This window comes from Aotus nancymaae, unplaced genomic scaffold (assembly GCF_030222135.1).
Source record: "Aotus nancymaae isolate 86718 unplaced genomic scaffold, 86718_ANA_hifiasm-v0.15.2.pri h1tg000077l, whole genome shotgun sequence".
NCBI lineage: Eukaryota > Metazoa > Chordata > Mammalia > Primates > Aotidae > Aotus > Aotus nancymaae.
In genome coordinates, this window is record NW_026988492.1 from 19,125,691 (window position 1) to 19,143,596 (window position 17,906).

Sequence of the window (17,906 nt, forward strand, 5' to 3'; positions counted from 1 at the left end):
CAGAGAGGATGAAGCCTCTAATGATAGTGCGTGCTGTTTTAGTTTAGTCAGTGTCATGCCCTACTTAGCACTTATGTCTCAAGTACTAGCGATGCAATAAGCACTGATATAGTCTGTGGGACTATACTGAGTGGGATACTTTTCCCACTCAGTTCGCATGTTGCAAGTAATCCCCGGTGTTGGAGGTGGGGCCTGCTGGGAGGTATTTGGGTCATGGGGGCAGATCCCTTGTGGCTTGGAGCCATCCTCGCAATAGTGAGTTCTTTCATGTGAAATGTGGTTGTTTGAAAGTGCATGGACCGGGCACGGTGGCTCACGCCTATAATCCCAACGCTTTGGGAGGCCAAGCCAGGTACATCACTTGAGCTCAGGAGTTGAGACCAGCCTGGGCAACGCAGCAAGACCTCATCTCTACTAAAAATTAAAAAAAAAAAAAAAAAAGCCCGGCTGAGAGTGGTGGGCACACCTGCAATCCCAGCGCTTGGGAAGTCAAGGCAGGTGGATCATGAGGTCAGGAGTTCGAGACCAGCCTGGCCAACATGGTAAAATCCCCTCTCTACTAAATATACAAAAAATTAGCTGGGCATGGCGGCAGGTGCCTGTAATCCCAACTACTTGGGAGGCCGAGGCAGGAGGATCTCCTGAACCCGGGAGGCAGAGATTGCAGTGAGCCAAGACTGCGCCATTGCAGTCCAGCCTGGGTGACAAAGTGAGATGCTGTCTCAAAAAAAAAATTTTTTTTGAACCAGCTGGGCATAGTAGCGTGCCCGAAGTCCCAGCTACTCAGGAGACTACGGCAGGAGGATTGCTTCAGCCTGGGAGATCGAGACTGCAGTGAGCAATGATTGCCCCACTGCACTCCAGCCCGGGTGACAGAGCAAGACTCTGTCTTGATCAATCAATAACTGTGGCACATGCCCGCCCTCTCTCTCTTGCTTCCACTGTTGCTATGTGATATGACTGCTCTCACTTCATCTTCCACTGAGAATAAAAGCTCCCTGAGGCCTCCCCAGAAGCCAAGCAGATGCCAGAGCCATGCCTATACAGCTTACAGAACCGTGAGCTAATTCAGTCTCTTTTCTGTATAAATCACTCAGCCTCAGGTATGTCCTTATAGCAATGCAAGAACAGCCTAATACAAGCACAAAACAAAGTCCTGGAGATACAGATCTAAGTACAACAGGGCTCCCTCCTCACAGCTCAGTCATGCAGGGAGTAGCAATAAGTGTAATGGATAATGTTTTTTTTTTTTTTTTTTTTTTTTTGAGACAGAGTCTCGCTCTGTCGCCCAGGCTGGAGTGCAATGGCACAATCTCGGCTCACTGCAACCTCTGCCTCCTAGGTTCAAGGAATTCTCTGCCTCAGCCTCCCAAGTAGCTGGGATTACTGGCTAATTTTTGTATTTTTAGTAGAGATGGAGTTTCACCATGTTGGCCAGGGTGATCTTGAACTCCTGACCTCATGATCCACCCGCCTCAGCCTCCCAAAAGTTCTAGGATTATAGGCGTGAGCCACCATGCCTGGCTGATGGATAATTTTGAAGTTTGGTTTGGGATTATCTCACCTTGTTTGAACCACAAAAGGTGAAACAATTTCAGATTGTAAATTGTTATGGTCATGCTGATGGCAAAGTTGCAGATAGAAATGTTCAAGCCATTCCAAGGACTGTGCAGGTCAGCACAAGATGTACAGAGATGCACTGAGGCCTGGCGTGGATAAATAAAGATTGTATGCCTATGTAAAAATGTTTGGGACCATAAGAGTGAAGCCATCTTTCCCACCTGCTGTAACAGCCTTAGGGAAAAAAGCCCAGTGGGATCCTGTACTAGTCTGTTTACACACTGCTGACAAAGACATACCCAAGACTGGGTGACTGACACAGAGAAAGTGGTTTAATGGACTCACAGTTCCACATGCTAGGGAGGCCTCACAATTACAGCAGAAGGCAAAAGCCACTTCTTACATGGCGGCAGATAAGAGAGATTAAGAATCAAGCGAAAGGTGAATCCCCTTATAAAATCATCAGATCTTGGCCCCGCATGGTGGCTCACACCTATAATCCAAGCACTTTGAGAGGCCGAGGTGGGTGACCACCTGAGGTCAGGAGTTCAAGACCAGCCTGGGTAACATGGCAAAACTCCATCTCTACTAAAAATACAAAAAAATTAGCCAGGCATGGTGGTGGGCACCTGTAATCCTAGCTACTTGGGAGGCTGAGGCAGGAGAATTGCTTGAACCTGGGAGGCGGAGCTTGCAGTGAGCCGAGATCATGCCACTGTGCTCCAGCCTGCCTGACAAGGCTCAAAACAAAACAAAACAAAAAAAACAAAAAAATCAGATCTCTTGAGACTTATTCACTACCACGAGAACAGTATGGAGGAAACTGCCCCCATGATTCAATTATCTGCACCAGAGGATTATGGGAGCTACAATTCAAGATGAGATGTGGGTGGGGACACAGCCGAACCCTATCAGATCCTCTGAAGGATTTGGGTGGGGAGAGGAAGTCTTTGAGCAAGCTGAGCGCCAACTCAGCTGCTGCAGCTGACACCTTAGTCAGATATCTTGAAATTGACCTTGACCCTTCTGGGTCTTTTCATAAGAACAAAAGAGCTGCTGAGAGTGCAGCCACAAGGCCAGCCAAGTCTTGGCTTGAGAAAGTTATCGGCATTATTGCGTCCTTCTCCCTCCAAATCTTTCCTAAGGAGAAATGCCTGGCCTTGGAGAATCTTCTACGAGGGAGACCATGGGTATGAAGTTAGTATTGACCAATGTTTTAATCTGCAGTTTTTCTCTTTTCTTTTTGTTCATGTACTCCATAAATAGATGTTTTCTTTTCTTTTCTTTTTTAAAAAACCTGGGGTTAAAGAGTGCTTCATTTGATTCAGACACTCGGGTGTATGAGGGAGAACTGAAACTGAATGGAAATTATTCACATGAGCCCCCAGGAGCCACCCGAATGTGTTTGGGCAACTCAGGAATGCCATCATGGAGGTGTGCAGAATGTGCTCCGTGACAGCTCATCCTGCCCTGGTTATTCAAAAAGAAAGTGAGGTGTGATTTGAGCTATCAGTACAACCGGTAATTGAGAAAGTGTTGATGAAATAAACCTTTTCTCCTCATCTCTAATTACCCAGAGCCCAAAGGATTTATTCTTTTCACAGCCAGACACAAAGAACACTCTATTCCTTGTAAAAGAGAGAGGGGCTGGGCACAGCAGCTCACACCTGTAATCCCAGCACTTTGGGAGACCAAGGCAGGAGAATCACTTGAGCCCAGGGGTTCAAGACCAGTCTAGGCAACATAGTGAGACCCCCATCTCTACAAAAAAATCTAATAATTAGCTGGACATGACGGCACACACCTGTGGTCCCAGCTACTGGGAGGCTGAGGTGGGAGGATGGCTTGAGCCCAAGAGGTTGAGGCTGCAGTGAGCCGTGATCACACCACTGTACTCCAGCCTGGGCAACAGAGTGAGAGGTTATCTCAAAAAAAAGAGAGAGTTTGAGGATTTGAAAGGAATATAGAGATCACAAATGCTGGGGATGAGACTCAGATCTATCTTCTCTGGTAATCAGCAGAGGGAAAGCATTCTGTGGATATGTAGGTGTGCTTGATGGAGCAGAACACAAAATTATGTAAATTTCCTGCTTACTGTAATGACTACATATAGAGATGTAATTTAGACCTAGACCTTTTTAATTCTTTGAAGAATCATTTAAGTTGCAGAAATGTAAGGCACGTAGCATCTACTGTCCTAAGAGAAAGGTCTAGTAGGACTTACTACCTTTGGCTTGGCAAAATTGTCTTCCTGGGTAATAGTGTAATGTACTTAAGGTTCTGGCCCATTGAGAGAATGGAAACCCATACCCCAGTGTTTCTCTGCAGTATTTAAAGTTAGGAAAGAGGCTGGGTGCAGTGGCTCACGCATGTAATCCCAGCACACTGGGAGGCTTAGGCGGAAGGATGGCTTCAACCCAGGAGTTTGAGACCAGCCTGGAAGAAATGGTACAATTTTTTTTTTTTTAATTAGCTGGGCATGGTGGCATGCATCTGTAGTCCCAGCTACTCAGGAGGCTGAGGCTGGAGAACCACTTGAGCTCAGGAGTTCAAGGCTGCAGTGAACTCTGATAGCCCCACTGCTCTCCACCCTGAGCAACAGAGCAAGACCTTGTTTCAAAATAAATAAATAAAGTGAGTGAAACCTATGGATGGGGCCTGTTAGCTATGAAAAAAACTCCACAAAACAAAACGAGATCCATGAAGCAAAGAGGCCATGAGCATTGAGTGTCGGGGTCACCCCCTACGGGGGTCTGTCCTGCAGACCCTGACTCATCAATGGATGAATAAAGTACACTGACACAGAGATATTATGCTTTGCGGTTCAACTGAGTGTCCAGGCTGCTTACAGACTCCCTGGAGAGTGCTGTAAACAGTTGCCACCACCAGCCCTCACCAGCCAGTGAGACTCTCATTCATTCAGTAAAGTTTAATTGACAAAGGCTTGAGTCAACACCACTAGAGGGTAATTAACATTGTAGACTTCCTGAGTAGAAAGCAATTAAGCACCCACCGTAAATCAAAGGTTAGTCTTAGGATCACGTGAATAAACAAGCTAGCTAGGTAAACTACTCTACACTCCTTTGTATTTGGGCCCTAATCTCTCTGGCTCCTGTAAAGACACTCTGGTTGCCTTCAGCCAGATTTATTACTGGAGCTTATGCAAACTCCCCCGCCACCTCAGGCCTTCCAAGAGGGCTGGTGGCTATTATAACTAAAATTTTTCCCATCAGCCTAACTGAATCTTCACAACTGAGAAAAAACAAGACTGGCGGGGAAGCCACCACTGTGAGTGGGAAGGGGAGCGGGAGGCAGGAGTGGTCCTGTCCATAAAGTGGCAGAACGTCATCTTGGGGCAGGAGCTGTCTGCCTAGGAAAATCCTAAGTGCAGCCAAGTCTTGATGCTAATCCGGAAGCAGAAGGATGACCTTCACAGGCTGATGCCACCGGCCAAGAGGTAGGTAGTCTATAGCCTCCTGGACATGTTCTTCCTGCCCTGGTTTCTGCTGATAATGCTAGATCTTCAAGTGCCCATCCAAAGGCTCATTGGTGACCTGGGGGAGCCTGTGACCAGGCACAAATACTTGTGGATCCGCTTGTCTAGAAGAACTGAAACTTGAGCCTGAGAGACCAACTGCATCTGCCTGGCGGTATCCAGGAGCCGCTGGTACAGGAGGTCAGGACCACATACTCCCTAAGGACCCAGTTAAGCTTCTCAGCCCTGTCTGAAACCAAGGCTGAGAAGGTAGAAGAGCAAGCGAAAAATCTAGGCTAGAAGATGAGGAGAGAGGAACCAGTATCAGGTGGTGAAATACAGAATCAAAGCCCGTTGCAAGATATCAGACAGGAATAAACTGAAGAGCAAGCGGTGCAGAGCCAGGAATGAAATGGCCCTGACTTCATGGTCAAAATTCAGTTGACAAGTCAGAGCTAGGGCCCATTTAGGAAGCGTGAATGCCCAAGCAGGATGTAAAACAACAAGACAGACTGATCTGCTGGTGGTAATTCTAAGCCAGCCTTTTTATCTACACTCATCAACTCAGTATGCTCTCCTTTACTTATCCAAGAATTAAGAGATTTTCAACCAGGCACAGTGGTTCATGCCTGTAATTCCAGCACTTGGGGAGGCTGAGGCAGGTGAATCACTGGAGATCAGGAGTTCGAGACCAGCCTGGCCAATATGGTGAAACCCACCTCTACTAAAAATAAAAAAAATTATCTGGGCGTGGTGGCGGACACCTGTAAACCTAGCTCCTCGGGAGGCTGAGGCAGGAGAATTGCTTGAACCTGGGAGGTGGAGGTTGCCTTGAGCCGAGGTTTTACCACTGCACTCCAACCTGGGTGACAGAGTGAGACTCTTGTCTCAAAACACACACACACACACACACACATTCCAGAAATTGGAAAGGGAACTAGAATTTTAGCTTACTCAAAACCCTGATAATTTAGCTTCCTATGAAACCCAAGCATTCTCGTTCTCTTTCTCTGCCATTAGACAAAAGGACTGTAAGTATTGAGCTGGAGAAATCAGAGGCTCTGAACCTCACGGAAGAACTCACAGGTGAACGAGCTGAAAGCCGGAGTTTCAAATGCAGTCAGCCTGGCCTTCACTTTATCTTATACTGCATTTGCCTTCCAGAGATGTTTGGTTCCTGAAAAATCCCCGAAAGGTAAAGCTATACATACATCATTTATTTTAACCTTACCCAAATGGAGAGAAAGAAAGAGGAAGGAGGCTAAGTGCAGAAGGCTAGCCGGGCCACCCTGTGCTGATCTGAATGAGGGGGAAGCTTGGAAGCAAGAAAGCACCTGATGAAAAATGGGGAACAAAGCATTCGATCCCAAATCCTCTGCTGAACTCAAGTCTGATGGGGGTTTAGTTTGACTCTTAGAGTCCCAGTAGCTGCTGTCCTATGCTCTAAATATGCCAAAAGTTGGGGTCATAGCTGGGCCCAGTGGCTCCCTCCCACAGCACTTTGGGAGGTTGAAGTGAGCCCAGGAGTGGGAGGATTGCTTGAGCCAAGGAGTTCAAGACAAGCCTGGGCAACATAGTGAGACCCCATCTCTACAAAAACTAAAAAAAGTTAGCCGGGTGTGGTGGTGCACACCTGTGGTCCCAGCTACTTGGGAGGCTGAGGTGGGAGGACTGCTCCAGCCCAGCAGGCTGAGACTGCAGTGAGCTATGATCACGTCCCTGTACTCCAGCCTGGGCAGCATAGTGAGATACTGCCTCAAAATAAATTAAAAACAATACCAACTAAAATTTTAAAAACCAAAGTTGGGGTGATGACAGGCACTCCAATGTTGAAAGAATGAATGAGCCAGGTGCAGTGGCTCATGCCTGTAATCCCAGCACTTCAGTAGGCCGAGGCAGGCAGATCACGAGGCTAAGAGATTGAGACCATCCTGGCCAACATGGTGAAACCCCGTCTCTACTAAAAATACAAAAACTAGCTGGGCGTGGTGGTGCTGGCCTGTAGTCCCAGCTACTGTGGGAGGCTGAGACAGGAGAATCGCTTGAACCTGGGAGGTGGAGGTTGCAGTGAGCCGAGATCACGCCACTGCACTCCAGCCTGGGTGACAGAGCAATACTCCGTCTCAAAAAAAAAAAAAAAGGAAAAAATCGGTCTCATGTCATCATTTCAGGAAGTCAGAGGCTACACACACACTCAGGAGGAGCTGTTCCCTAAGCTACTGACTAACTGAAATTTTCATTCAAAACTCGAAATGTCTCAGCAGTAATTTTCAAACATCACTATCTTCATGGGCAGACCTATGGTGGGGATGCCAGAGGGGCAGATATGGTGATGCATTGGAGACAGTGGAGGATGGGAGGATAGTGGCCTTTCAGCTTTGCATTTCTTAACATTTAAAGAGCAGTTCATTTTTGCACACTCTGAATATTTTCTCAGGAGCGGGTGTGGTTTCCCACAGTTTTGCTAAGGAGTTGTGCGTAGTCAGACATGCTTTCATGTTACTTGTTTTTGAAAAACACAGTATTGTTAAGAGCTTTCTCCCGAAACATGTATATATATATATATATATATATATATATATATATATATGAAAATCTTGGAGATGTGCATGATCTTTAAAAGACAAACTTTAAACTTCCCCAAGTTTGCTTGTTCCAAACAATAAATACTTCTGGAAAACCTAACGTGAACCATAACTGTAGATGTTAAACAATCTGATATACTCATTGAAAAAATATGAAAAGATAAACTTACTTGTATAAATAATTCACTTACAATTTCATCATGAATATTGGAGGCAATTTTAATTTTAAAATGGCAGTATTTCTGCACAAACGCATCCATAATCCATATGGTTAAAAATCTTTCCTAAGCTGTTCACCATTAATTATCATAACCATAAGACAATTCCTTTTACTAAGGAAAAGATTACATTTTTTATTAACTCTTTTTCTTTCTCTTTTTAAAGACAGTCTTACTCTGTCACCCAGGCTGGAGTGCAGTGGTATGATCATAGCTCACTGCATGCAGCCTCTAACTCCTGAACTCAAGTAATCCTCCTGCCTCAGCCTACCGAGTAGCTGAGACTACAGGCATGAGCCACCAAGCCCAGCTAATTTTTTTTGGAGATAGAGAGTCCCTCTGTTGCCCAGGCTGGAGTGCAGTGGCATCTCAGGTTACTGCAACCTCAGCCTCCCAGGTTCAAGCAATTCTCCCACCTCACCCTCCTGAGTAGCTAAGATTACAGGCATGAGCCACCACGCCAGGTTAATTTTTTTGTATTTTCAGTAGAGACAGGATTTCACCATGTTGACCAGGTTGGTCTCAAACTCCTGACCTCAAATGACCCACCTGCCTCGGATTCCCAAAGTGCTGGGATTACAGAGGTGAGCCCCCCACTGCTCCTGGCCCTGGCTAATTTTTTTAAATTTTTTTTTTTGTGGAGAAAAGGTCTTACTATGTTGCCCAGGCTGGTCTCAAACCCTGGGCTCAAGTGACCCTCCCACCTCAGCCTCCCAAGCACTGGGATGACAGGCATGAACCACCATGCCCAACCACTATGAACTTTTAAATGGTTGGTTAAAAGATCAGAACTATTGTTTGATTGAAGTTATATGTTATAGATTGGCAAGGTTATTTTCAATGCCATCTTTTGGTTCAGACCTTCCAAAGCTTTTCCAAATCTTCAATTTTTCTTGAACTCTCATCCTATCTTAGACCACCATGCTGAAACTCGGATCTCAGATCCCAGGTTTTCTGGCTGAAGCTGCCCTTCCTGCCCCTCCTTGCTGCTCCTAAACCCCAAAGCAAACCAGCGTCTTAGAGCTAGCTCACTTCCCATCCCTTCCGGACCCCCTTCCTCACCTCCTCACCAGCCCACACCGCACGGTGTCAGAGGGCAAACCATGGTGTATTCTTTCTTTAATTCCCCTTAGGTGCCCAGCTATGATGTCCAGTGCTTGATTTGGTGATTCAAAGACCTGGGTTAAAATACCAGCTCTGCCATTTCATTCAAGACTCTTCTGAATTCACATTTATTGGACACTCTGGTATGTTGAAACTGAGCTCTGATGGGGGAATGAAAAGCTGAATCAGGCGTGGCTACTGCTTTCAAGGTGCTGCAGACTTTATTGTGTCCCCCCAAGTTCATATGTTGAAGCCATACCCTCCAGCATGGCTGCATGGGCAGATAGGGCCTCTAAGGGGGTGGTGGACATTACACGGGTCATCCAGGTGGGGCCCTGAAATGATAGGATTAGTATTCTTATAAGAAGAGGTAACAGAAAGAAAAGAAAAAGAAAAAAGAGACAGGCCAGGAGTGGTGGCTCACACCTATAATCCCAGCACTTTGGGAAACTGAGGCAGGAGGATTGCTCAAACCCAGGAGTTCAAGACCAGCCTGGGCAATATAGTAAGACCCCATCTCTACAAAAACTTTTTAAGAAAGAAAGAAAACAAAAGACACCAAAGCTAATGATTTCTCTCCAGGAACACATACAAAGGAAAGGTCTGGTGTCATAGTGAGAAGGCAGCAGTCTGCAAGTCAGGAAGAGAGCCCTCACCAGAAACTGAATCCCCGTCTCTAGAATGTGAGAAATAAATGTCTATTGTTTTAAGCTCCCTATCTGCGGTACCTCGTCATGGCAGCCCGAGCTAAGACACAGAGAGATCAGAGCTCAGGAGTAGGAACAGGTGAGTTGGGCAGGGCAGGCTGTTTTGTCTGCAGGACCTATCTCAGTTCGTATTGGGTTGCTGGGGCTTCTTCTGCAGCTGTTATGATCATGAAGCAAGCAGGCTCTCGGGAACTTGGCCTCACTGCCAGGCCTCATAGCGGGAATCCAGGGACAGGATGGCCACTCTGTGTCCAGAGCATCGGTAGCAACTGGTGGACAGGGTCGATGGGAGACCGAGGTAACAAGTGATGGGTAAGTCTGAAGCTACTGAAGTCAGTGTGGATCTATTGAACAGATTTGACAGGGAGACAATGTGGTCCCAGCCACGGAGAGGCCAGCCTGGGCTGCTCTGTGGTTCCCGAGACCCTAGTCTGAGGGTGCATCAGCCCCAAATCGATCCGGGTTTTTTCTAGAATCCAAGGCCCTCATGAAGTCCCTGAAAGCAAGCCTTGCTTTCCTAAGCTCTTCAAAGCTCAAGGAGCAAAGGGCAGACCTGACCCGTCCAGCAATGCTCTCAGCATGGGCCCGCTTAGCCTGCTCCCTCCTCAGCCAGTTTGCCCCAGAAACTAAAAATAAAATTGACAACAGAGGAGCATGAAACAGCAAAATCGAGCTGAGGGAGGAGCTAAGGCTTTGAACAAGGACAACTGGCACACACCGTGGTCACCTCTGGTGGTCCCGTCCTCCCTGGGCGTTGGGAGATTATGGATGGATATTTACTGGAGCATCTGCTCTGCCAGGAGATAACTCAGCTTTCCTCCAAACCGCTGCGGTTTTCTCTTTTTTGTTTGTTCGTTTACTATTTCTTCTTCCTCTGCTAAATGAGAACCATCTCCCTATATCTCCAGTTCAAACTCCCCAAAGCAAGAATCTAATTTGGTCTTCAGACCCTCTTTGAATGGCTGCTTTCATATAGGGCCGCTGGATGGTCCTGCCAGCCTGTCAGCAGGCTTCCCTGGCTCCCTGGTAGTGACCTGTGGGCAGGGCCCTTTTCCTGCAAGGGGATGGTGAGAATCCAGGCACACTGAAGCAAGCCTGCCCTGCTTGTATTGGGCAGAATGTACTCAGCTGCTTCCAACAGAATAGCTACATGCAAGGCATCTCTACGGCTGGGAGCTCATTTTCCATGGCAAGAAGCCTGCAGGTGGTTGGTCCTAGAACTCAGTGGCTCTGCAACCCCACTAAAGACATCTTTCCATCTGCCAAGTGGCTGGACGGTAGTTGCAACAGTTCAATGAATATATTAAATCTAAAGATTTTCTTGACGCTCCCCTACCCCCACCCTCAGGAGGTGTAACGATGTCTCTGACAAAAGAGAGCCACAGTCCCACCTCTAGCTACAAGAGAAGCTGGTGGAGTAAGTAGCCGGTGTATACAATGTCAACAGAGGAGAGTGGATTCTAATGACAAGGGAGATGGTGGGACATTGTGTAGGCAAATGTCTGTCCTGTAAACTCAACAGTTAATTGTAGCATGGTATTGCAAGCATTGTGGTAATTTGCTAAGACACTGATATGGTTTGGCTGTGTCCCTACCCAGATCTCGCCTTAAAGTGTAATAATCTCCACATGTCAAAGGTGGGGCCAGGTGGAGATAATTAAATCATAGGGGCGGTTCCCCCATACTGTTCTCATGGTAGTGAATAAGTCTCACGAGATCTGATGGTTTTATAAAGGGGAGTTCCCCTGCACACGCTCTCTTGCCTGCCACCATGTAAGACGTGAGCTTGCTTCTCATTTACCTTCGGCTATGATCGTGACGGCTCTCCAGCCTTGTGGAACCGTGAGTCCATTGAACCTTTTACCTTTATAAATCACACAGTCTCGGCTATGTTTTTATTAGCAGCATGAGAACACACAGCATGATAATAAGACACTATTTGGGATAAGTCACATAACCTCTTTGAGGCTCAGATTCCTGAAATGAAAAATGAGAATGATAGTACCTATATCACAGAGGTGTTGTATAGTTTAATACGAAATAATATATAAGAAAGTCTCTATTTCAGTACTTGATAGGTAATGAACACTCCTTGGCTCCCTCCTCCTCACCACCTACAGGGTAAATGCACGATAAATACTTGCTAACCAAATAAACATTGCTTATCTGGAACATCATCCTCTTGAATTTTGTTGGCTATTTGTAAAAAGAAGGAAAATCAAGTCTACATGCAAAGTAAAAGTAAACATGAAAAATTAAAAGCCTGGCAGGCTGGGAATTAATTTAAAATGTAATCAGGCTTCATTGTATTTCAAAGAAAGCTAAGTAACTATATTGAAGCCTGGAACACATTCTCCCTGGATCGACTAATTACCCATTGTTTCCCTCTCTCAGGTAGGAACCTCAGAATAATTTGCCATTTCTTCCTGCAACTGGCTCAGCTATACTCTTGATTTTCAGTTTGGCTTTGATTTGTTGTTTTTTTTTTTTCCTCCACTCGAAAGTCCCTGGGATAATCTGGATTTATTTCTCATCTGAAATAAAACACATTAGCTGGCAGTATTCCCATCATACTCCCTTCCTTAGGAATGGTTCGAAACATTGTCATTAAAATCCATGGCTCTCACCTGCATCTTTGAGCGCGTGATCAGTGGATGCTTCTGCGGTGGAGTCAGTGTAGTCACATTTGATTTCCAGACTCTTTATCAAATTAGCCCTGATTGTATCACCTCCCAGTTCCATTTAGGGATCCTTTCCCTGCCAATTATGCAAAAAGACATTTGGTTTCCTTCTTTCTCCTACAACTTGTCATCAGAGGCGCCTGTGACTCTACCCAAGATCCAAGAATTCTTCCTTTAATTCAGAATTCATCTCAGAGCCCACTTCCTCCAGAAAACTCGCACCAGCAATGGTGTGAATCTGTCCCACAAAGCAAGACCATCTGAACACTTGGCCTTCAACAGTCTGAAAAACCAAGAGACAGCGATAAACATTTTTATCTGGAATATAAACTCTTCCATGCTTGGTGTGATGCCCGAGTAGAGTAATTCCACACATCTACCATAGCCATTACTAAAAATTCACACCAGTCATAAATCTTCAATCTGTCACCCAGTGCTAAGCCCATACCCACCCTCAGTTCTGGAGTTTCCAATGGCTTATGGGACCTCCCCATACTCTGGGGCTTCTGGTTCCTCCAGAGTCAAGATGGTTAAGGAAGACAGATTCATGAAAATGGTATAACTGTTTTCTCTTCTTTTTTTTTTTTTTTTTTTTTTTTTTTGAGACAAGATCTGACTCTTTCATCTAGGCTGGAGTGTAGTGACTCATGGTTCACTGCAGCCTCAACCTCCTGGGCTCAAGCAATCCTCCTGCCTCAGCTCCCAAAGTGCTGGGATTAAAGGCATCAGCTGCCATACCCAGCCACTTTTTTTCATTTAGAGACAGAGCCTTGTTCTGCCACTCCCCATCCCTCAGGCTAGAGTGCAATGACATAATCATGGTTCACTATAGCCTTCAACTCCTGGCCTCCTGCCTTAGCCTCCCAAGTAGCTGGAACTACAGGCACATGCCACCATGCCCACTGATTTTTTTTTTTTTTTTTTTTTTTGTAGAGTCAGCATCTAACTGTTTCCCTGGCTGGTCTTGAACTCCTGGCCTCAAGTCATCCTCCCACCCTGGCCTCCCAAAGTACTAGGATTACAGGCATGAGCCACTGCATCTGACCAGTATAACCTGTTTTACTGAGTCCATGCAGATACCATCTTCTCTCAGTTATCCATGTGTGCTCGATGGCAGATGTCCAAATATTGGTTCTCTCACGGAGCTTTTGCACAAGTCCTTCGGATGGTCCAAAAGTTCCCTGGCTGAGTGATGTGCTCTGACTTCGAATCTTTTCTACAAGTCCCTACACCTGGTCATAGACTCTACCCTTTTTCTTGCTGGAATTCCTCCAGCAAGAGGCCGGCCTTCTTGGGCAGGATACCAGCAAAACAACTCAAGCCCAGCCACCTTTCCTAGTCTCTGCTTGCCCCTTGGGACACTCACACAACTCTGTTTGCTCCAGCAAGCCTTTCATTCCAAAATTATCCAGGCAAGAAGCAAAGAACAGTCTCTATTTGTTTGTCTATTCCCAGGCTTTCTGAACAAACAGATCTGGCTTTCTCAAGAACTCTTTGACCGAGTTCTGCATCAACGTGAGAGCCTGTGTGGACCCCATGAGTTTCTGCTTCTTAGCAGGTTTCTAGATCAGGACTGAGATGTCAGTCCTCCCTTCTTGCAAGCATCTTCAGTCGCTAAGTTTGTCCTGAAGCTCCACTCATGTGGCTTCACGGGGGAGCAAAAGAGGAGCTCTCACCTCGAACTTGAGTGACTTTCTCATGCCTGGACTTCAGTTATTAAAAGATAGGGAGGAGAGGGGATTATTGGTCAAAGGACTGGTCCTGCCAGCTGGTAGGTGTCCTTCAAATATGGGGTTTAGCACCTCTTATTCTCAGCTTTAGGGCTGTAGTCTTATTTTGGAACAACATGACATGTCCCATTGGCATCCTGTTAAACAATGTTGTAATGCGTGTCCTTGTACGTCTATATTTGAGAGTATGGCCAAAGGGTGAATTACTCATAGACGTTGCTAAATTGTTTTCCAGAGGGGTTGCAGCAGTTTGCACTCCCAAAACACTGCAAGAGCGCATCCATTTCCCAAACCCTGTCAAAAATACAAAAGTTAGCTGGGCGTGGTGGCAGGCACCTGTAATACCAGTTGCTGGGGAGGCTGAGGCAGAAGAATTGCTTGAACCCGAGAGGGAGAGGCTGTAGTGAGCCAAGATCGCAGCACTACACTCCAGCCTGGGGAACAAAGCGAGACTCCATCTCAAAAAAAAAAGAAAAAAAGAAAAAGAAAAAGAAAATAATGCTTCAAATTGCCTCATGGCCAGAATGAGACTGGGGCAGAGGGTGAGAGTTTGTGAAACTGGGCTCCTAGAAGTGAGCTCGTGCTGTGCTGCTATGGTGAAACTGAGCCTCCTAATCTTACCTCCAGTGATGCTGCTTAACCGCAGAGGTGCTGCTGACACCCCAGCAAGCAGCAGAACGTTGTCTCTACACAACACTCTCGTCCACCAGAGAAAGGCCCTCTCTCTTTTTTTTTGTTTTTGAGACAGGGTCTCTGTCACTCAGGCTGGAGTGCAGTGGCACGATCTTGGCTCACTGCAGCCTCCGTCTCCTGGGTTCAAGCAATCCTTCTGCCTCAGCCTCCCGAATAGCTGGGATTACAGGTGCCTGCCACTAAGCCCGGCTAATTTTGTATTTTTAGTAAAGACGGGGATTTACCATGTTGGCAGGCCAGTCTTGAACTCCTGACCTCAGGTGATTCGCCCGCCTCAGACTCCCAAAGTGTTGGGATTACAGGTGTGAACCATAGCGCCCCGCTGAAAGACCCTCTTTGAACAGAATATGTGTCCAGAATTAGTTAACATGGGATCTCTGACATCCTCCAGGCACCCGGGCCACCACCCTGACCCTATAACTGCTCATTCACAATGTCATGTGTCCTCATCTGCTGACTCCCCAGAAGCCCTTCCTCTCCAAGCCAGCAGCAGCATATCTTCGAAGGAAAGTTGTGTCTCTCTATTCCAAATCCTTTTATTTTTTTTTCTCTGTTTTTTTCCCCTTTTAAAACTCAAGTCCCTCAAAAGGACTGTGAGAACTCAATGTATTTGAACTGCTCTAGATAGTCCGACTAAACACTATGAAATTCACTGTGTATTCAAGATTAAGAGCCATCGGACTTGGAGGACACTTTTTCTGTCACTGCCTTTGTTAGCAAATGCTGAAACGAGAGTTGACAAGGTCAGAGAATGCCACTCCCATAGCGCTGCAGCCCCTGATAATAAACGTGGGGGCTGCAGATAGGACGTGGGGGCTGCAGATAGGACGTGGGGCTGCAGATAGGACGTGGGGCTGCAGATAGGACGTGGGGCTGCAGATAGGACGTGGGGGCTGCAGATAGGACGTAGGGCTGATGGAGACAGAGAGGTGCTGGCAGTCAGGATCGCAGGGTCTGGATCTGACTCCCCAAAGATGTGTCTGTTTTTATCTTAGGAAAGAGACATAAGTTCCCTCAAGCTTAACAGCATAATTATATACAATTTAATTATTAAAGTAATAATTATATGAAATTATTTATTATAGTGTTACAGAATATATATAATATACAATAATGTAATATATAATTTATATATTTTTTTTGGAGGTGAAATTTCGCTCTTGTCACCCAGGCCGGAGTGCAATGACACAATCTTGGCTCACTGCAACCTCCGTCTCCCAGGTTCAAGCAATTCTCCTGCCCCAGCCTCCTGAGTAGCTGAGATTACAGGTGTGTACCACCATCCCTGGCTAATTTTTGAATTTCTAGTATGGACAGGGTTTCACCATGTTGACCAGGCTGGTCTCAAACTCCTGACCTCAGGTGATCCACCTGCCTCGGCCTCCCAAAGTGCTGGGTTACAGCTGTGAGCCACTGCACCCAGTCATAATATAATAACTATGTGTACTGTACAATATAATCTTATTAGCAAGGAGTTTTTACTAACATCAAAAAGAACATTCTCTCAGGACACTTTAGACGGTACTGGGCAAGGTCGAATGCAGTGGCTCATGCCTATAACCCCAGCACTTTGAGAGGTCAAGGCTAGAGGACTACTTGAGGCCAGGAGTCTGTGACCACCCTGGGCAACGTGGTGAGACCCCATGTCTACAAAGAAAATTTTTTGTCTAATAAGCTGCTTACCTGTAATGCTAGCTACTGGGAGGCTGAGATGGGAGGATGGCTTAAGCCCAGGAGTTCAAGGTTACAGTGAGCTATTATTACACCACTGCACTCCAGCCTGGGCAACAGAGCAAGAATCTATCTCAAACAAAAAAAGTACTGAGCAAAGTAAGAGAAGCCTGTAGGCTTTAGGGATACACAGACCTGGGTTTGTATTTTGTTTCAGGCATCTGTTTAGTGAGTTTGGATAAATTATTTAACTTCTCTCGCACTGTTTTCTCTTTGAAAAATGGGAAGAGTAAGGTAAACTTTGCAGACCATTGTAGGGATTAAAAATCAACAGGTTTAAGGTTTCTGTTATGCAAGATGAGTAAGTGCTAAAGATCTGCTGTACAAGACTGTGCTTGTAGTTCATAGTACTGTCATGTGTAAGCACTTTAAAATCTATTAAGAGGCCAGGTGGAGACACAACATGTCGAAACCCCATCTCTGCTAAAAGTACAAAAATTAGCTGGGCATGGTGGCATCTGCCTGTAATCCTAGCTACTCGGGAGGCTGAGGCACAAGTATCGCTTGATTCCACCGGGAGGTGGAGGTTGCAGTGAGCCAAGACTGTGCCATTGCACTGGGTGACAGAGCGAGGCTCTGAGTCTGGGGGAAAAGGGGGGAGTCAGGTGTGGTGCCTCATGCCTGTAATCCCAATACTTTGGGAGACCAAGGTGGGAGGACTGCTTGAGCCCAGGAGTTGGAGACCAGCCTGGGCAATATAGTGAGACCCCATCTACAAAAAAATTAAAATTAAAAATTAAAAAATTAGCCAGGCATGGTGGTGTGTATCCGTAGTCCCGGCTACTGGGGAGGTTGAGGTGGGAGGATCACTTGGGCCTGGGAGGTCAAGGCTGCGGTGAACTGTGATCACACCACTATGCTCCAGACATGACAGCAAGTTAGACACTCTCTCGAAAAATAATGAATTAAAATAAATAACTAAGGCCAGGCACAGTGGCTTACACCTGGAATCCCAGTACTTTGGGAGGCTGAGGTGAGCAGATCATTTGAGGTCAGGAGTTTGAGACCAACCTGGCCAACATAGCGAAACCCTATCTCCACTAAAAATATAAAAATTAGCTGGGTGTGGTGGTGTGTGCCTGTGATTCAGCTACCTGGGAGGCTGAGGCAGGAGAATTGCTTGAAGCTGGGAGACGGAGGTTGCAGTGAACCAAGACCACGCCACTGCACTCCAGCCTGGCAACAGAGTGAGACTCTGTCTCAAATAATAATAAATAAATAAATGTATATATTAAGAGGGTAAATCTCACGTTAAGAGTTCTTATGCAAAAAAGATTTTTTAAATAATATGTGTAAAACAGATGTCTGACACACCAGAGGACTTTGTTAAACAGTAGTTATTATTGTTAAAAGTGGAAAAACTGGATATAAAAATCACCTTTTTTTTTTTTTTTTTTGGTTTCACTTACCTTTCAATGAGAG